Source organism: Accipiter gentilis, chromosome 8, assembly GCF_929443795.1.
Source record: "Accipiter gentilis chromosome 8, bAccGen1.1, whole genome shotgun sequence".
Taxonomy (NCBI): Eukaryota; Metazoa; Chordata; class Aves; order Accipitriformes; family Accipitridae; genus Astur; species Astur gentilis.
In genome coordinates, this window is record NC_064887.1 from 14,022,392 (window position 1) to 14,040,602 (window position 18,211).

Consider the following 18,211-nt stretch of genomic DNA (forward strand, 5'->3'; position numbering starts at 1 on the left):
AAGGCTGTTTCTCAAACCTTCTCCATTTTTAAACATTTCATACAGTTGGTGAGATGAATCATCACCCACATTAGATTTAAGTAAATTCAGACTCAAAGCTAAGTTTAAAAGATCCTGTTTGAGAGTATCTGTATTTCAGATTTCAGGGTGAAATGTAGGAGTACTCAACTTTCCCAATCTCAAAATAACATTTTTAATAGCAATCAGTTCAGTCTTACCCTTCTATTCATTTCATCTTTAAAAATTCAACGTGTCAAACTGCATATCACCACAAGCCTGTCATAATACCCATGATAATGAACAGATTCACATTTGTACATAATGGCATACCTTCCCTTCTCCATCTTCCCAAATTCCAGATTATACAAACTGATTCAACTGACATATGATGTGAAGACTTCAAATTTTAAATATGGAATCAACCATTTTACATGTTATTTAGAAAGGCTGAAAATGACAAATGGAGGAAAATTGTTTCCATAGGTGTTTTTCATCTTCAGCAAGGGGGGGGCAGAGGGGGAGCATAAATTCTCATAAATCTACTACTTAGGTGTCAGATGGTCCTAGAGCAGAACAGAAAGAATGGGACAAGACCAGTACACCTCTTAAGCAACACAATTCTGTTTGTCAATTAACAGTAATTACTATATTGTCTGTTTAGGTATTCATAATGCAAGTAGTATTTCTTAGTGAAAGTAATGTATCCTTAAAGTATTACCTGGTATAGTTCTAGATACAACTGTGTAAGACACCACATCATTTTGTGTAATGAAGAAAAGACAATTACAAAGTGGAAGTTTCTAATGTTCTCAAAACTGCGTTGCATTTGTGCTGCTAAAAGCCTCTTGCTTGTTAGCTATTCTGCTGCCTTACATGAATGCCTGGAAAGGTGCACTGTTTGTATTCCTGGAGATACAGATAAAGAACTGCTATCGTACCAACTTCCTTTCTGTCCATTTAAAAGTAGCAATGCAGGACAAAGTGTGAGATGTCCAATGAACTCAGTCTTACAAGAAAATATAAATAATACGACAAACAGCAAATGGTCAAAACATCAGTAGTTGAGTTGAGAAGAGAAAAAACCCCATATTACTATGTGTTGTCTATAATGGTTGTTCATAGCTATTTTACATATGGATAAACTTGCCTGTATATTCTCCCCTTTTACACACAAGCTCAGTTATCTTCTGAAGAGTAATCTCATTCAGGGTTGAACCCAAACATGAAAAACAGGGTCATTTAGATACTCCATTTCACCTAGGTTGTTCTAATTAAGGCTAGCACATGTTAAAGATGAGTAACTGACATTTCAAATGGATACAAATAAAACAAATTAAACCAAATTCCAATGTACACTTTGGTGAGTAATTACTGCTGAACTTGACAAACATTAGAAATAATACACAAGGCAGAAATCTTTACTAATTTGCTGGTATGCTACTTTCTAAAGAAATACACCTTACATGAGTTAAAAAGTTATTATTTACTTAGTACAAAATGTAATAAACTTACCATTGTAAAACTAGAAGAAATATAAACTTCTGACATTTCATACAGCAGACTCTTACTGTGCCACTTGTGTAACATCAATCACCATTGCTGATATCCATGATGTGATCCAAATGCCTTTTTACTAGTTTATGCCATCACATTAACAAGATTTTGAAAACTGTTGAGAAAAAGACAATAAAACATTTAAATTACTTCATTAAAAATTAAGAAGAATGCAGCAGGCCATACAAAGAGCAACAGCTTTTTTAAGAAGCAATTATCAATTTTACAAGTGTCCTACATAAAGAACAGTATGCTATAAAGTAATTAAGAATGTGAAATGCTAATATAGGTTTCAAATATAAAATATCTGTCTTGGTTATTTTTAAGTGATTCACTGTATCACATTAAAGATGTGCAATCAAATGAATTCACAACAGAGTGTCATGTGTTAGGGTGCTCAAACCTCAGAAGATATTTGAAGGGACACAAGAAAACAAGTAGTGAAAGATATTACTACAACTAGTGAATTATGAAAGGCATTGTCAAATACATTTTATAATTAGATACGCAGCAAAACCCAATTATTTCTGCTATTTAATTTTAATCAACCGAGCAGAACTCAAAACTTTCATTGGCTCTAAATCCCTGAATAACCTTCACCTACCAAACAGGAATGCTTTCCAGAGTTCACATTAAACCTATTCTTCACCCAAGGAAAACAATGTATACTACTTTGTTTATAGTGGAAGTGAACCAATTTTGATACTGAAAGACAGAAATAAATCTGTGGATCCAAAAGCCACACAATGCTTTCAGTTGTCTCCAGAGTTTGGGCATCTGTGCCAATGCCCAACAGCTATTACTTGAAAAAACATACCAGGAATAGCATTTAATTTAAGAACATCTAGTACTATGGACGCACCATAAATCACTATAGAATAGTGATTACTGAGTCTTTCTTCATATTCTGTTGACTTCATGAAAGTGAACTTATTTTCATATTGACAATTTAGAAACTTCATGAGGGAAAACACAAGCTGACAGGTTTCTCACATTTTTCTTTCTACACAGTTATTATATTTAGATGATATAAGTCCAAAGCCTTTGGAAATTGTTGTCTTTACTTTCAACCTACTTATGATTTCATACTGGTAATAGCAGAAAATTAATTCCCCATTAAGTTGACAATTCAAAATATAAACTGAGCCAAATAAGAGTAAAGAGATTAATTATGTCTAGTTACAGTGAAATTCAATAATGAAAGATATTTCTACAATGCTACATGAAGTATCATAAATTCTATTATATGGGTAACTAAATCAAATTAGATTTCAGTTATTCAGTGGAGTTTCTTAATTTAACAAACAGCAGAGAACTGTCATAATGAAAGACAAAGAATGGTTAAACAAGAAGGCAAGGAAAAACACTTGAAAATGCAAGAGCTAAATGACGGAAAGGAATGAGAAAAAAAGGAAGTTTGTATTTAGCTGTATCACGAATGGAACCAGAAACAGTGAGAGATGAACTCCATAAAGAGCTTCAAGATCAAGTGTCTTCAGCCTGTGTCCCCCGCCAACAAGTTTCTTCTAATATTCTGGCACGCTCTCAGTTACTTAAACCTATATTGTTGCCTTTCCTATAGATCTCTAATTGACAGGAAAGACACATACGTAGATACCAAAAGTAAAGAGAGATTTTGACAAGTTTTTGCAAAACCCAAACAATATACCCCAATAAAAATCCCATAGCTCACTAACTTTGGTAAAATACAAAATACAGAAAAAAGCCTGAAACAAAATATAACAGTGAGTCAATCAGAAGGAGGCCTAATCTCAAAATTTTTAATTACTTTACCAGTGCATAAGTAAAGAACATTTGCATAAGTTGTTTCAGGAACAGCTGAAATAGTAACGTCAGTCTTTCCTCAAGTTTGTACACTTTATCTCCCCCAATTTTCTCTCCCCCTAGACAACACTATTTTACTCACAGCAGGGAAGACATAACGCCTGCTGTGCCTAGTTGCCTTTGGGGAGAGTTAAGAGCATTTTAGAAACAGCAAAAAGAACGTGGAGAAGCTAAAGTGGGGAAAAAGCAGTTTTACCTAGTCAGGATTTTTTGTTTAGTAGCAGCTGGGGGGGGTGGGGGGGGGGGGGGGGGTGGGTGGGTTAAAAAAAAAAAAAAAACCAACCAAACTTTAATCAGGATACACTGAAATGACTGCACTTTAGTAACTCTTAAAAACTGGAAAACAACATTCACAAGAGCTTACTAAGGTAACAAATAAATAACTTCTCCCAAAAGTTTCCTTGGAAAAATTGTCTTGAAAAGAAACTGTTATTTCTTTACATTTCATAACCAATTAGAATGACTTTTTTTCACCTAGAACAACCACATCTTCCATGGCAGAGAAATTAAATGGAAGAGTAATTTAATGTTTTGGACACCACTCATTTTAGAAGATATTTATGAGTTGGAATAATGAGTGCAAGGGAAACTAAATATGCTTTTAGGTTTAAGCCATTCTTCAGGGAACCACATCAACATTTAAGAAAAAGAATATTGCAATAAAGACTGAAAGTCTAAAGAGAAAGAATCAGCTAAGAAACAACAGTCTCTGGTTTGCAAAGCCCACTAAAAATGAAGTTGTTACAGGTGAAAGTAGAACATAATGCAGACAAAGTTTTAAAGTAAGAAAGGGACTCTGAATTTGTCTCATGGGGAAAGACGTGCGTAAGAAGTCAGCAAGTGAGTGTTGATGCTGAAACTTTATAGGGAATGGTCATACATTAATCAGTATGGAAGTTCTTTAGAGCGAGACTGAAGTTCAACTGCTTATAGAAATTGTCCATACATCTTACATACAATCAAGAATTTGATGACAGCATAGGATGGAGTTTCAGGGTATGCATTTTAGCATTTGAGAACCCTTAAAGCGTTACATAGCTTTAGGCGGACTCTACTGATACACACCATAGTCATATAATTACACTAGAATTTTTATTTAACTTAAGCAGAAGCCTGTTTAGCAAACCTAGTGAATGTTGAATTGTGTGTGTGAAAACTTCTAGCAACAGAGGAAACAAATTTACACAGAGATGGGAACCAACACTTGAAGAAAGCAGAATGAGGAAACTCCTTCCTAAATATGCAGAACAACCAATTTCTCCACTGAGTTAAGCCAGTACTGGCTATCTGGGAACCAAGTACAAGTTGATTGTTTAAAGAAAACCCAAGAATTAAGAAACACCCACATAGTTAAAAAGTATGTTCAATGTGGCCTCAAGCTAGAAAAGAAATAGTAAAGAAAAGAGGTCAATATATGAACATACTGGGTGTATCAGCATACAAGACCTGAAAGCAGCAAAGCAACGGAAGCTTCTACTGTAATTGTGTGGTGGTGCTTTTTATATATATGTGGTACTTATGATGGATGTATTAACATTATGTACAACATTAAACAAACAAAAAAAATTGTGTATTTGAGGGGAAGAACAGACCCTCGCAACAGGAAAAAGCCTCCCAATAGTTATTTGATGTCACTATTTTATGATAATGGACAATAGCTACAGCCTTTCACAATTCAACCTTAGAAAACACTACAGTTTACTCATCTCATCTAGAGTATAATGCATCATCATCTTATTGAAGAGAAATAATCTGTTCTCTTCCTGTTCTGAGTCTCGTCTAACAATCAGTTTCCATTCATGCTCAATGATAATACTGCATGGTGATAAAGATTAAAACTTTTTCCAGTGTTCAGATATTGCAACTGTGGATACTTGATAGCGGTAGCACTCTCTAGTCCCATACTGCAGTAAATTAAAAAATTACTTCAGAAACAATATCTGTTATTGGTGTAGTTACCATTTACAAGAGCAAATGTGACACATATATAATTGGCCCTTCCTGTTTCATTTTCATTCTGCTCTAGATCTGTGGGACTTTGCCTGCCTCTGGCTGAAAGGAATATTGCAGAATTTTTTATTTCAGTTGTAAGACTCTTTGACCATACTTATTTCTGTCATCAGAACTTGGGAGTCCTTAATGCATATTCCTTTTTTAAAACATTATATTTTATTCTTTCAAAAATCTGTGTCAGATTTTACATTATCTTTTTCAAATTGTAACACTTTAGAAGAAACATCACTTTTACACACATCTTTCTAATACCAAAAAGCACAACATTTTCTGGAAAAGAAAACAAATCAAAACAAATCTGTGTCAATGACAATAATATGGTGTGATTTGAGACTATAAGACTGCATGATTTATCTAGCTTGAGACAAGGTACACTCAATTATTCTGTATCTCATCCCAAACTATTTAATTTTGAAATCCTGCTTCCATTGACCTAATGATTTTCTAGACTGCTATTACAGTGCACTTAATAGAACTCACTTAAAATAATTGTGACTTTTACATAAGAATATAGCAAAGTCTGCCATAATTCTGAACCTATAATCATTGTCTGGTTCCTTCAGAATCTCTCAGAAACCACTCTGAGACACTGGCCACTATTTACATCTTATGAAACAGCAGTTCACTACAAACTTGCTACTGGTCTTAGTGCAGATACAAACCCAATAGCCAAAATCAGCTTTTCTCAAGCCTCTTTCTAAATTCCACTTTTCCCAAGACTCAATCAGATTTGACAAACCCTGAGTCTGACCTGACCCTGTATCTGTAACTCAGTCTTCTACATTAAAGTGGTTTAACAAAGAAAAAGCATAACGCTTATCATGAATCTCCCATTTGTTGTTACCTTCTACTATGAGTACGTCATAAATTTTTAACCAATTACTGCAGCCATGCACTAAGCATGTATGCACACAATCTTTAATCATCAGCAGGACCCCATATGTACTTCATGCTATGGCCCTTGGGGGCGGGGGGTTTGCAAAATTACATCTTCTGGTTTTGCATTTTCCACAGAGAATTACACCGAAGGTATCTTAAATAAGCTGTTGTGTGCAGATTGCCTAGAGACATCCTGATCATTACACCATTATCCTTCTTCTTATCAGCTCTACACTCCAGACCACATTATTTCAGCGACACAGAAAAACGCAATTAGACTTCATACATTTTAAGCATGCATAGTACTGCTTAATATCTCAAAATAAAAGAATAATCATAGATGACAAACTAATAATTAAAATTGGTGTATGCCTGTGGTATAACACAGCAATTCTTAAATTCTCTTCAGAGCAGTAGTATGTTATTTAAAACAGTACATTTTTTAAAATGGGAAGTTTATTGTATAAAATGAAGACTGCAGAAGCTATTTATGTAAACAGAATCTAATTCCTTACAGACGTATTTGCCCAATACAAAAAAATTAGCATCTTTGAACAGAAGAGAACCTGCACAGACATCAGATTATCAGGACTTTGGTTTATCTCCACATATAAAGCATACCACTTCCTAGCAAAGTGGTATTACTAAATTAGGGATGAATTCCATTTAACAAATTATATTCACCAGTCTATCACATCTAGAGTACGCCAGCATCTCTTCCCACACATACTGGGCTTAGCATAACTACATCAGCAAGAAATTAGTTTTCTGGAGAAGGAACTACATTCTTCTGATTTTACATTACATCAAAGTAAGCAATACTTTCAAATGATAGAAATAACCGCCACCAAAAGACATTACAAATCTTATTTGAAATAATATATAAAAATAAGCAGCTTAAAGCTATAATGAAAGTTTAAACGCAATAAAAGTAAAAATAAATAAATGTTAAGAGGCTCCATGGTCTGTAATTACTCTGAGATTTCAGCCATCTCTGACACAGTAAGATTATATTACACGTGGTCAAAATACAGTTTGTCAGAATGGGACTACTTATATTTACTTTATCTTATATATAAGGATAGCAAGATGAAATAAAGAAAATAAAGAAAAAAAGAAAAATTTAGAATAGTAGGAAAAATTAGAAGGTTTTAAAAGCTAGCAAACTAGCAAGTGACATGCTTTACCAAAAAATAAAACTGGCAAAGAACTGGAACGGATAGTTCAATATGCTCATTTTATTCTTTAAAATGGATAGGTTCACCAGGCCAGACAAACCTACTCTTACGTAAGAGAAAAAAAAAAAAAACCTTTAGAAAGAGTTGTCTTATAGAAAAAAATTGTTCCTAGCTCTTTCTGGGAGCAGAGGGGGAAGTAATGGACAAATAAGCAAGTATGCTGAATCAGGTACTTAAATAATAGGATGTGTGAAAACAAACAAAAGCTTAACCTCCTCCTCTGCGTCATTGTCTTACAGTGACTCCTCTTTCTCTAAAGCCAGAAAATAAAGAAAAAGGTCAAAATAGCAAGCTATATGACTATGACTAGCAATGCGCTTCTGTTCCTTTGTATCCCTTCCAGTCAGCAGCGGGTTATCAAAACAGCTGATTGCACTGAATTTCTCACTTTTCTGGGCTACCTACATTAGGAAATTTATTGGGAGGACAGGTATGACAGAGGCATCATCCCTTTTCCAGCCAAACATTCCATGATAAGGTTGCAAAGTTACTTCATATAAAACTAAATATGAATTATACAAGTGTAACTGTAAGCAGAACTCTAGAAAAGTATCCACCCTATCAAATTTCTTCTCCTTGCAGACAAACCCTAAACTGCTTTCAGTTTCTTATATCTTGGCCAAATTAAGAGTTTGTGCTGGAATCATACATTGCAGCATCTGCTTCAGACTGACATTCCCACCCTGCTGCCTCTCCCCTCAATTCTCAGTCAAAATAATTAGTCATTTCTGTGCACAAACATGGAAATTTTTTTAAACCATCTTACATATCTGACATCTCTTAAGAAGTTTTCCTACCTCCATGATTTGGAGTAAGAAATTGGAATTTGGCATAGAGAAGCATTTGCCAGAGAACAAAAACCCTGGTGGAGCTGTGAAGGCAGGCTAAGGGGAATGCTAAATGTGAATGGATAGGTAAGAAGAGCAGCTACATTAGCAAAATGAGTGGATGCTGATTGGTGAAAGAGACAGACTGGAAATCCTGAAGAACTACTAGAAGACAGAAAGATCACAACTGTGAAAGAGGGAAACCAGAACTGGGAATAATTGGAAGAAGCAGACAGGCAGAATCTGGGATCTCACCTAGTCACAACTAATCTATACTCATCACTGCAGCACCCATCCCAATTATCTGTCACAGACAACTCTGTCAACACAAATATCTGTGGAACTATACTAAGAAATAAGTCTACAGATAGGTCTGAGGTGAAAATATCACCTTATCTTTTTTTCTTTTTAGATGGGTCCAGATGGACCAATTTTTTCTGTGGGTCATATGAAAGGACAATGTGCTGCAGTACAAAAGTGGGATCATGCATCCAGAACCAAAGGTGAAGATGTGAACTTTGTAAGGTGGTACCACAGCCCTAGGAACAATAAACTACACTCCACACTTCAACACACTACCTACTGCTTCATCTTAACTTATTAGAAAAAATGCAAAAAAGGATCAATTACTGTGACATCATTTAATACCAATTGGATTTAGCATGAATAAAGACAGTAGCCTTAACTAAACACCCTTACTGAACTTACTAATCAGTCAATAAAGATACAATTAACTTACCAAGAAAACTAAAAACAGATTACACAAATAACTTCCAAGACCCATTTCAAAAGAATCACGCTTAACCTCACTTATTGGCCATCACTCTATATCCTTCTCACACCCACCTACCCACTCAACTATATCATCCTAGGTAAAAGTCCCACTCTAAATTATAATGTGCTTTTTTCATGTGAAACCATTCAGCTGCTAAATAGCTTTGCTCTTATCCAAAAAACATCTACTTGTGCAGGATTACCAAAACATGTGACTAACATCTTTGAGATACATTAAATTACACAGGTTCTTGAAAAGCTCATTCTAAAATTAATTACACTAACTTGATTGCAGTAACCATTTCTCAAAATGTTATTCAGCAGAATAGACTCCAACAGTATTTAATCTCTTAACCACAGCTAGAACATAGTTTTACACCAATAAATAGGAAAAATATTATTTATTTCCTGATGAAGTTATTATTGCAACATGCACAAAATGTCAAGCGTAAAAAGACATTTCTTTTTTCCTACAGGTAGGCTGCAATTGTAAGGGGTCACCAAGCACTTAATAATCCTGCTAACAGCTTACAGATGAAAGGGAAGTTGATGAAGAAAAACAGTGTTCCTTTACTTTCTTAAAGGCCCCAAGATAAACCAGTCTGTTCATTTTTGTAGAAAACTACACTGGAAATATCTACTCTGTCTGATTAACTTTTGGAACAGTGACTGAAAACATGCTACCCTATGAAGTACACTGTAATGTGCATATTGTATGAAATACTGTATAGAATATATTTTTATCCCAGATGATTTTCAGTCAAGGACATGCATTTGAAATGAACCAATTAATAAACTTTTTAATACGCAAAATTACAGCATCAGCTACATAAGCATCAGAAGGCTATCATAATGACAAACACTGATGTACAAGATAGGGCAGTACTACATACATACAATCAGGTATTCTGCACGGGTTGTGCTTAGAAGTGCTGTTGCATGGGTACTAAGGCAAGTACCAAACCAGAGAGTTTGGAAAATGAGAGCATGAGTCATGCAACAGTTCCTACAAAATATTTTTAGTGTTGTATCAGAATTAAAATTGTTTTCTTTTCAATTTTTCATCAAAATTTAAAATATCCTCTCTGACCCTCCAAGGAGGGTGGGGGGAAAAAAAGGTGAGAAGGATGTTTTTCCAGTTATCTGTATTCATGAAAAATGCTTTAACCACTTATTTTCCATCTCATAATACTTTTGACTCAATCTAGGAGATAAACATGTTATTCTATAAGCAGACCAGCAAAACTGCTATCCAATGGACTGGCTCTTTGTAGTCCTAAATGCAACCCAGTTCTGCCAGATATCCCACCTCACCTCCAACATTTTGAAAAACTTCATGTTCCTCCCTCTGGCCATCTCCAAAACTCAAGGGTGGTGTGGCCAACTCCAATCTGTACATGCACTGACTGGATTGCTAGCAAACCATGTATAACAGGTAACTGCTAGGTTCAAACTGCAATCCTCCTTAAAAAGGGCACTCCAACTTTCACAAAGCTGCAAACTTTACAGTTCTGAGATATTCACTCCCAGGTAAATTTAGGGGGGTCACGGTAAACAAATAGAGGAACACCTTCTTGCCTAAGCTAAAGGGTTGATCTAAATTACGGCTCTAAATGCTTAAAACACATTCTGGACAGACTGGGGACAGGCAGGGAATCCAGAACTACCTTGGCATCTATGAACAAAAGAAATGAAACTTGTCATAGCTATGCTATGGCCCTATATTGTCTTCTGTCTAGATGCATTTTCATGCTCCCAGAATTACAGGCATCTCTTGCCACATGAACTGATACTGCAGGTGTAATTGTAGCACCACTCACCATGTAACCAAACAGATGCGTTCTCACATGCTAGGGGCTCTGGAAAGTAATGGACTAGCTCATAAGACAAATTATGCTTTAACCTTGAATTTAAATACTATAGTAGCCTGCTACCACAGAATCATTTAGGTTGGAAAAGACCCTTAAGATCATCAAGTCCAACTGCAAATGACTTCCCTATGTTGCTTTTTGATGGCAGTTATTTTTAAGAGCCCTAGCTCTTTCAAATGCTTGTGGCTGTGTTACAACTGACTTTGATATATTAATAAAATTGTATAGGGCTACCGACTTTGTTATACAGAGTCAAGTCTCTGGCCCACAGCAGCAGAGAAACATCTATTTTTTGCAGAAACAGTCTGAGATACTACAGCTGTTGAAATGTTTCACTGATACACCTATATGCTATAACCTCAACATTGTTGCAGTTCTCAAAACAGTGATTTGTGGCAAAAAGACCCATCCCTACTTTTTCTTCCAGCCTTCTGTACGGGGTATGGTTTACTTTCATTGCCTCTTTGCTGTTTGGTCTGATACACAGCACAACTGCTAGCTACATTTAGCCACACGATAGCTTTGTCATTGCAGATAGTCTTTCAAAGCAGTTTTGAGCACATTCCTGGTCTGTGAGCTGGATGTCAGCACCACCTACACTGAGAATAAGCCTGTCTCCCCAGGAGTACTTGAAGGCAGACAGAAATTTTCTCCCAGTCCTTGGGCATCCTAACAGAACCACAGATATCAGCACTTACAAACGACACCTTACAATTTACTCTTAGATTCTTTCCAAATTCTGCTTTGCAACTGACACTGAGCTTGTTAAGCAGAGAGGTTTCATACCCCTCTATAGTTCGATGTTCTCAGTCTTAGTTTAGTCTGCACTTAAGTGTTCTGAATAAAAAGACCATTATGCATATTTCAGTCTACTTGGATTCTTGAAGTTTCAACTGGCAAGTATTGAAGGTGTTTTAAGCGCATCAGCAACTGCATTTTTAAAAAGCTCTAACCTAACAGTGACCAGCCACTTTCTGTTTGATTGCTGTCCTGTCTCCAGGCACAGAAAACAAAACTTGCAATATGAACAATATTGAATACCTTTTCCTTTTAATTAGAGCATACCTAGTGGTAATAGAGGCCTTGATTTAAAAAACCCAAACTTTATTGTAAGAGTGGTCCCAGTTCAACTAGTACATTACTTTTTCTAGCTGCTTCTGTCTACATCCAACTACTTCCAGATAGGATAGCTGGCCAGAATATTCTCAATCAACAGTGCAACAGTGGTCTATTTTCCTTTTTTATTCTAACATACTTAATTCAAATAGGACTGATTGCATAATGTGTAATTTTGTTTTGCTTGATTGCTATTTTGCTTTCTTCTTTACTCTGCTCAGAAAGTCTTCGTAGGCCAGTACACTCACTGATAAACAATACGTTGCATTTAATTTCCTGGGTTTTCTGTTTTCTACCTTGCCTATGCTTATGCTACTAACTGGAAATACAAAGAAAGTTCTGTTTGGCCTGCATTTACATTTAAAATCTCAGCATTTTAGTTACTGCTTACTTTCTCAATATGAACATTTTTTTCGTTTGAACACTTTGGCATAAAATGCCATTAGTACCACGTAAAAAAAAACAGAAGAAAAGTATTTTTTTTCTACCATAACTACAGGTCTTTGCTTTTCTCATAACCACTGATAAATAATCTTTAGGCTTGCTCCACTTACATTTTTCATCTAGATGCAGGCTTGCTCATCGGTTTTGCAGTTTCTACAGCCCTTGGAACAGTAAAAATCAGACCAGTCTGATTCATGCTTTCTTAATCTTTCAGTCACAAATTCATTATCTTGAAAGATCCAGCCAGAACAGTAAAACTTTCCATACAGTACAACTGTGCATCAGCTGTTTCTTCTCCAGGTATCTTATTAACTTGTTGAATATATGTGTTTTATAGATTTAAAATGCATTTTGAAGCATTTCTCAGATTTTACACTGTTACTCTAAACCCACCATTAACCTGTCAACACACTGCTGAAATACAATTACAGTTTACCCTCTGTATGCTTTTCTTTTTACTTCCTTTACTCAACTCAGTGATATCAGGAATACCCAGGTATTCTGCTTTGACTATTATTGTTCTTCAGGGTTCTTTTGTTTTGCAACACTCAGTTTACAATTTCCTGCACCTACATGAGACAATTTACTTTCAAAACTCTATGCTCACTGTTCAAGCATAAAATGAGAGAATGCCTACAAAGTGAAAAATTCATTCCAATTCTATTATCCCTTCCCACTCGCCAAATACTTTATCAAGCACTTTCTAAATATGTTCCATGCTCCAGATATCGAGATGTTGCACTACACTTAAAGAGCAAAAGGGACTTACCAATTACTGCCTAAGCACATGAACATATCTCTCACCTATGCATGTATATACTCAGTTCCCTTTGTATGTTAACTGACTATCCATTTTCAAAACCTCTTCCTCATTAACTTCAAAAGCAAATAAATTATTTTAAACTTTATTAACTTTAAACCTCTTTTCTCACATTGAGTCAGACCAAAGGTCTACCCAGTCAGTACTTTGCAACAGCAGCCACAAGCAGATGGCTAGGGAAGAGCTGCTGTATACAATACTTTCCCAGCTTCCAACCATTTTTAGCTCAAGGTCCTCTTAAGTCATATGTGATTTCTATCTATTTACTGAACTTCAATGGATTTTCTCTGTCTTCCCTTGAGCTCCCATAAATTTTTAGCATTCAAGCTATCCCATTGATGTGTTTGTAGAAGAGAATTCTAATTTTTCATTTTTACAAATGGATATAAAGACCCATAACCTGGCTAAAAGGAAAGGCTGCAAGGTCAGACACCCAATGCAATTCTCACAGCAACTTCAGTTTTAACTCGTCCCCCTTACTGCTTTCAATTGTACTTTTTTTATTGGCACAGAAAATTTTTGTGTTTTACTCGGAGCTCCCCCTTCTGCTTCACTTTTTATGACTTTGCCTATATACATTTTTCCAGGAATAAATAAAAAAGAAAAAAAAGATCCACGGTATCATCAATGATGGAATCCTACTGCATAAACGAAGTATGCCTTTTCAACTACAATGTCATAGACGTTTCAAATGTATACACTCAGTACTAGTAACCTAGGTATATGTTTGCAGTTTTATCTACCCTAACAGAACATGTGAGGCTTCAAGATTTTAAATAGCATCTTGCCTCTTCTCATATTAGTTTTCTCAAACTGAAGTAATTTCTGACAGGTTTGACTTTCACTGTTTGTCTCAAGACGATAGGACTCACGACTACAGTAATATTTCACTGATTTTATACTTCATCAGTTAGTAATTCAATAATACAGTGCAAACTATGACCACATTTTAATAAAATAACAATTAGAGCATTTAACCTTTTATATAAAAATATATGTCTGGCTATGGTACCTAAAATTCTTAGTAATATCTACTGCCAAAAATAAAAAGGAGATGCTCGTCCTGCCATTCCTCGGAATTACCCTGTAACAGCAGGTAAAAAGACTGAAGAAACATTAAAAGGCTATTCAAGTTCCAGGTTCAGCCACTAGAGAATTTCTCAAAGCACAAGAACAAAGAAAAAGAAGCCACCATCTACCTTCAGCATATTTTATCACAGATTCAGGCAACAGGAAGGAGCTGCCAGAAGCTGGGTCAGAGAATGTGAATTATATAGTTTCCATACCTATCCTAAGCAAACATGAGCAGATTGCCAGACAGTTTCCTAAATGGCTAACCCATCACAGCAGTACAAAATCTGCACTTCCAGTTAAGTTCTCGCTCTCCACAGGCGTGGGCTTTACCTCTGAAATGCACACCAGATTGCCCACACGCTCTATCAGGTGACAACACATTTAAAAACTTCTAATTTGAAGAAATTACATAACACTTAGACTAAACAGCTAAGTTATCTACTATGGACCTACATATTGATTTACACAAATACAATATAAAATGGATTTTTTTCAGATTTTTATCCCTCTGAAACATTCAGTTATAGAGATCTGATTACTCCAAATACTTATTTCTTACAAGACCAGAAACAACTTGACCATTAGCTTTCTTAGTTTGCCATAGTTTCAAATGTTTATAGTATGAATTTTAAAATAATTAGCAAAAGCAATTACGAAGTTAGAAATCACATTCACTTTGCTAGTCATATGCACATTTGTGTTCATAAAGATATCAAGCAGAAGACTCTACATAGCTTTATTTAATTATAAATCATTTACAGTTTGCCAGTGATGTCCTAAAAACGCCTTACTGACCCTTTCTAAGGCACAGTTTTTTCAAACTATTCTAAGAAATTTAACAGTGCTATATCAAATGAAGTGTTATGCTTATTCCTAAGTACCTCTGAAGAGCTGACAATCAAGTATTAAGTAAGGATTAACCTGACAAATGTAATTTACATGCCATCCATAAGACTGCTTAACCTTTTTAAAAATATTAAAAAAAACCCCTGTCAGTTCTCTTAGAGAACATATAAAATTTCTGTATAAAAATATGAAATTATTCAGCTTTAAACAAGTGTATTACCCATAGCACAATTCTGTAGCCATAAAAGAAGAAAAATAAATACATTAAGAATATAGCCCCTAAGCAGCCTTCACTGTATCTTGAATATACAAAGCCCTCATAACTCAATGTTATATTATCTCTCCTAGGGCAATAAGCAATTAAACATATTCCTTTCTTGATAACATGACAAGAAAAAATACATAAACCCCCTCATACCTTTAAAAATTAGTTTCATCTGTACCTAGAAACAAAGAAAGTACTGAAATACAGTGACCATGTACAGCATGGCAGACCTGAGGACATACCTTTGCTGTACACTTCCAGAATTAACAGTTATTTTATTTGGCCTATCTCCTTGGTGTTCTGCATAGAGAAGCTATCCCAAACCTTTGATTATTCCTGTTGCCTTTTTCTGTACTAATTCTAGCAGACAGATCAGTGCAGGATAATCATATTCAAAGCATGGCCTATGTATGTCATGGATTTTTACCACAGAATAGTAATGTTTTGTGGTACGGTCCCTTTCTAATAATACTCAACACTATTTACTTTTTTTTGACAGCTAGTGAAAACTGAGTTGATGTTTTCACAGAAACATCTACCAGAACACTTTCCTGAGCAGTAATAGCTGATTTAAAGTCAGGGTTGGGTTTTTTTGCATGAAGTTATTTTACTGTCATGCATAGCTTCACATTTCTGAAAATGAGTTTCTGCTTCTATTTTATCACTCATTCACTCAGTTTTGTGAGATCCTTCAACTCTGACTCAAGACAGTGGTGAAGTCAAGAGTCATCAATTCTGTATCATCTCTAGACTGTTACCAGAGTAGAGGGGTTTTTTTCTGTAATCACTGAAATAATTTTATTAAAATATCACTATTCTGTAAGTATTTCATTGAAATTGACAACTCTGACCATCCTGTAACATTTAAAACAACTGCCTATTTTGACTGAAAATCTCCATCTTAAATCACGTGCCAGCTAAGGTGTGCACTACTTCCTTTCTGGAGTTCTGCGTGCATACAGTTTGGATTATCCTTGCTCAGCTGAGGAAAACATTAAAAACATTTTTTCTTCACTCTCAGTGGTGAGAAAGAGCAATTCTACAATGTCTGTGTATTTAAACAGCCACTAAAGAAATAAAACCATAAATACATGTGTGAGTTAACAGAATCATAGTTAAAAGTATGTCGTGCCAGTCCAGGAGCCTACGTTGAAGGTTACACATTCACTGACAACAAAGGTTCAAAGATCCAATGGCAAACACCTTTTTTAGTGTTTGAACCCTCTTTCAGCAGTTGCCTTGATTTAGAAAGGTTTCCACTGATACCCCAAGCAGGTAACTCCCATGAGGATCTCATCATTTTGCATCCTCATGACTGCAGTGTTCTTTTCTCTACTACTGCTCCACTTATATCCATTTAGATACTTCTCCAAAGAGCATTTCCTTAGTTTATTGCTTTGTCCAAGGCACCACTTTCCCTATATCTTCCTAACACAGTAAACAAAGCCTCACCCATTTATCATCTCACTCCTTACCAACAGGGTTGATTCACACTCTGGTGAGCCTTCAATCATTCTCTCTTTTAATTTTGCAACAAGACTTCCCAGGTGAGGTTTCATTTTACTGTTAAGTGATTTATTCTACAAAAAGGAGCAATCCCACTCCCCTGTAACTCTCTGGCGCATCATCCCGATTTTCCCCATGCATTTGCTTTAGTATTCAATCCCATCTCACAATGAGCTGATTTAGAAAATACAACTCCCTACAAAAGAGCCATTATTTTTCTGCTGGTTTAGCTCCCCAAACAGGCTTACTGTAATGGTCAAATGAGCACAGGTGCCAGTGGAAAGCAGGGGTCACAACTATGTATTTTGGTGACAGATAGCATTGGATCAGGTTAGCTGTAACGTGAAGCCTTACTCTCAGGCTCTCCCTTATGCTTTGTTAAGCATAAGAAGCAGTCACTTCTTTTAACTTGGAACTCTTAATCTTCCATGACGAGGATAAAAATATTTTACAACTGATGCACAGGAAATAATTCAACCATCTTACTGTTTCCATCTATCTGTATTGCCCAGCTACAACCCATATTATACCAGACTTGTGAACACCTTGGGGGAAACATTCTTCATGTCTGCTTCTGCAAAGCAGGGGTCATAGAATCATCTGGTTTACTTTATTTTCTTTCTGGTTTACTCATCACTTGAATAAAAAACTGTTAAGATTCTATTGAAAATTCCACTGAAATCCAGTTGATGCAAGTCTTTGCTGATGGAACCTGAGGCACAAAAAAGGCATCAAAGGAAAAAAAAAATTAGACCTTCTATGTGATTTGTTACTGATTCAAACCCTTGGGCTCTTTCTGACATCTTCTCATTATGGAAAATACAGTCAGCAAAGGTCAAAAAGAAACAGTAGTCCAGACTTCAACAGAAGTTAATTTCTAAGTAAAAGAAAAACAAACTTTTGTTTCAAAGCAGTAGCAAGAGCTAACCAACTAGGGAAGCTGTAACTATAGCCCATGTGTAGTAAAGGACACATATAAGGGAGGATAAGCAAGCAGAACTTAAATTCTAGCTCATGCCACTTCTGCAAACCAGGCCTACTGACAGAACAGACAGGATGAGAAGAAACGTCCACACGATTATTTGGTACAAGTCATCCAACAAAACTATAGTGACACATGAATCAAAACTGAAAATGGT

At 35.7% G+C, this 18,211-nt stretch overlaps 1 protein-coding gene across 7 annotated transcripts in view; it reads right to left on the reverse strand.

Moving 5' to 3' along the window:
- ZZZ3 (zinc finger ZZ-type containing 3) overlaps window positions 1-18,211 on the reverse strand; it is a 63,252-nt gene that overhangs the window by 35,108 nt on the left and 9,933 nt on the right. For 6 of the 7 annotated variants that reach the window (XM_049808583.1, XM_049808577.1, XM_049808582.1 and 3 more), the window contains exon 2: window positions 1,513-1,669. The gene's annotated coding sequence lies outside the window, so the exon portion shown is untranslated. Of the gene's footprint in view, window positions 1-1,512; window positions 1,670-4,745; window positions 5,000-18,211 lie in introns of those variants that run through there. The other variant, XM_049808580.1, reaches the window with a different exon arrangement.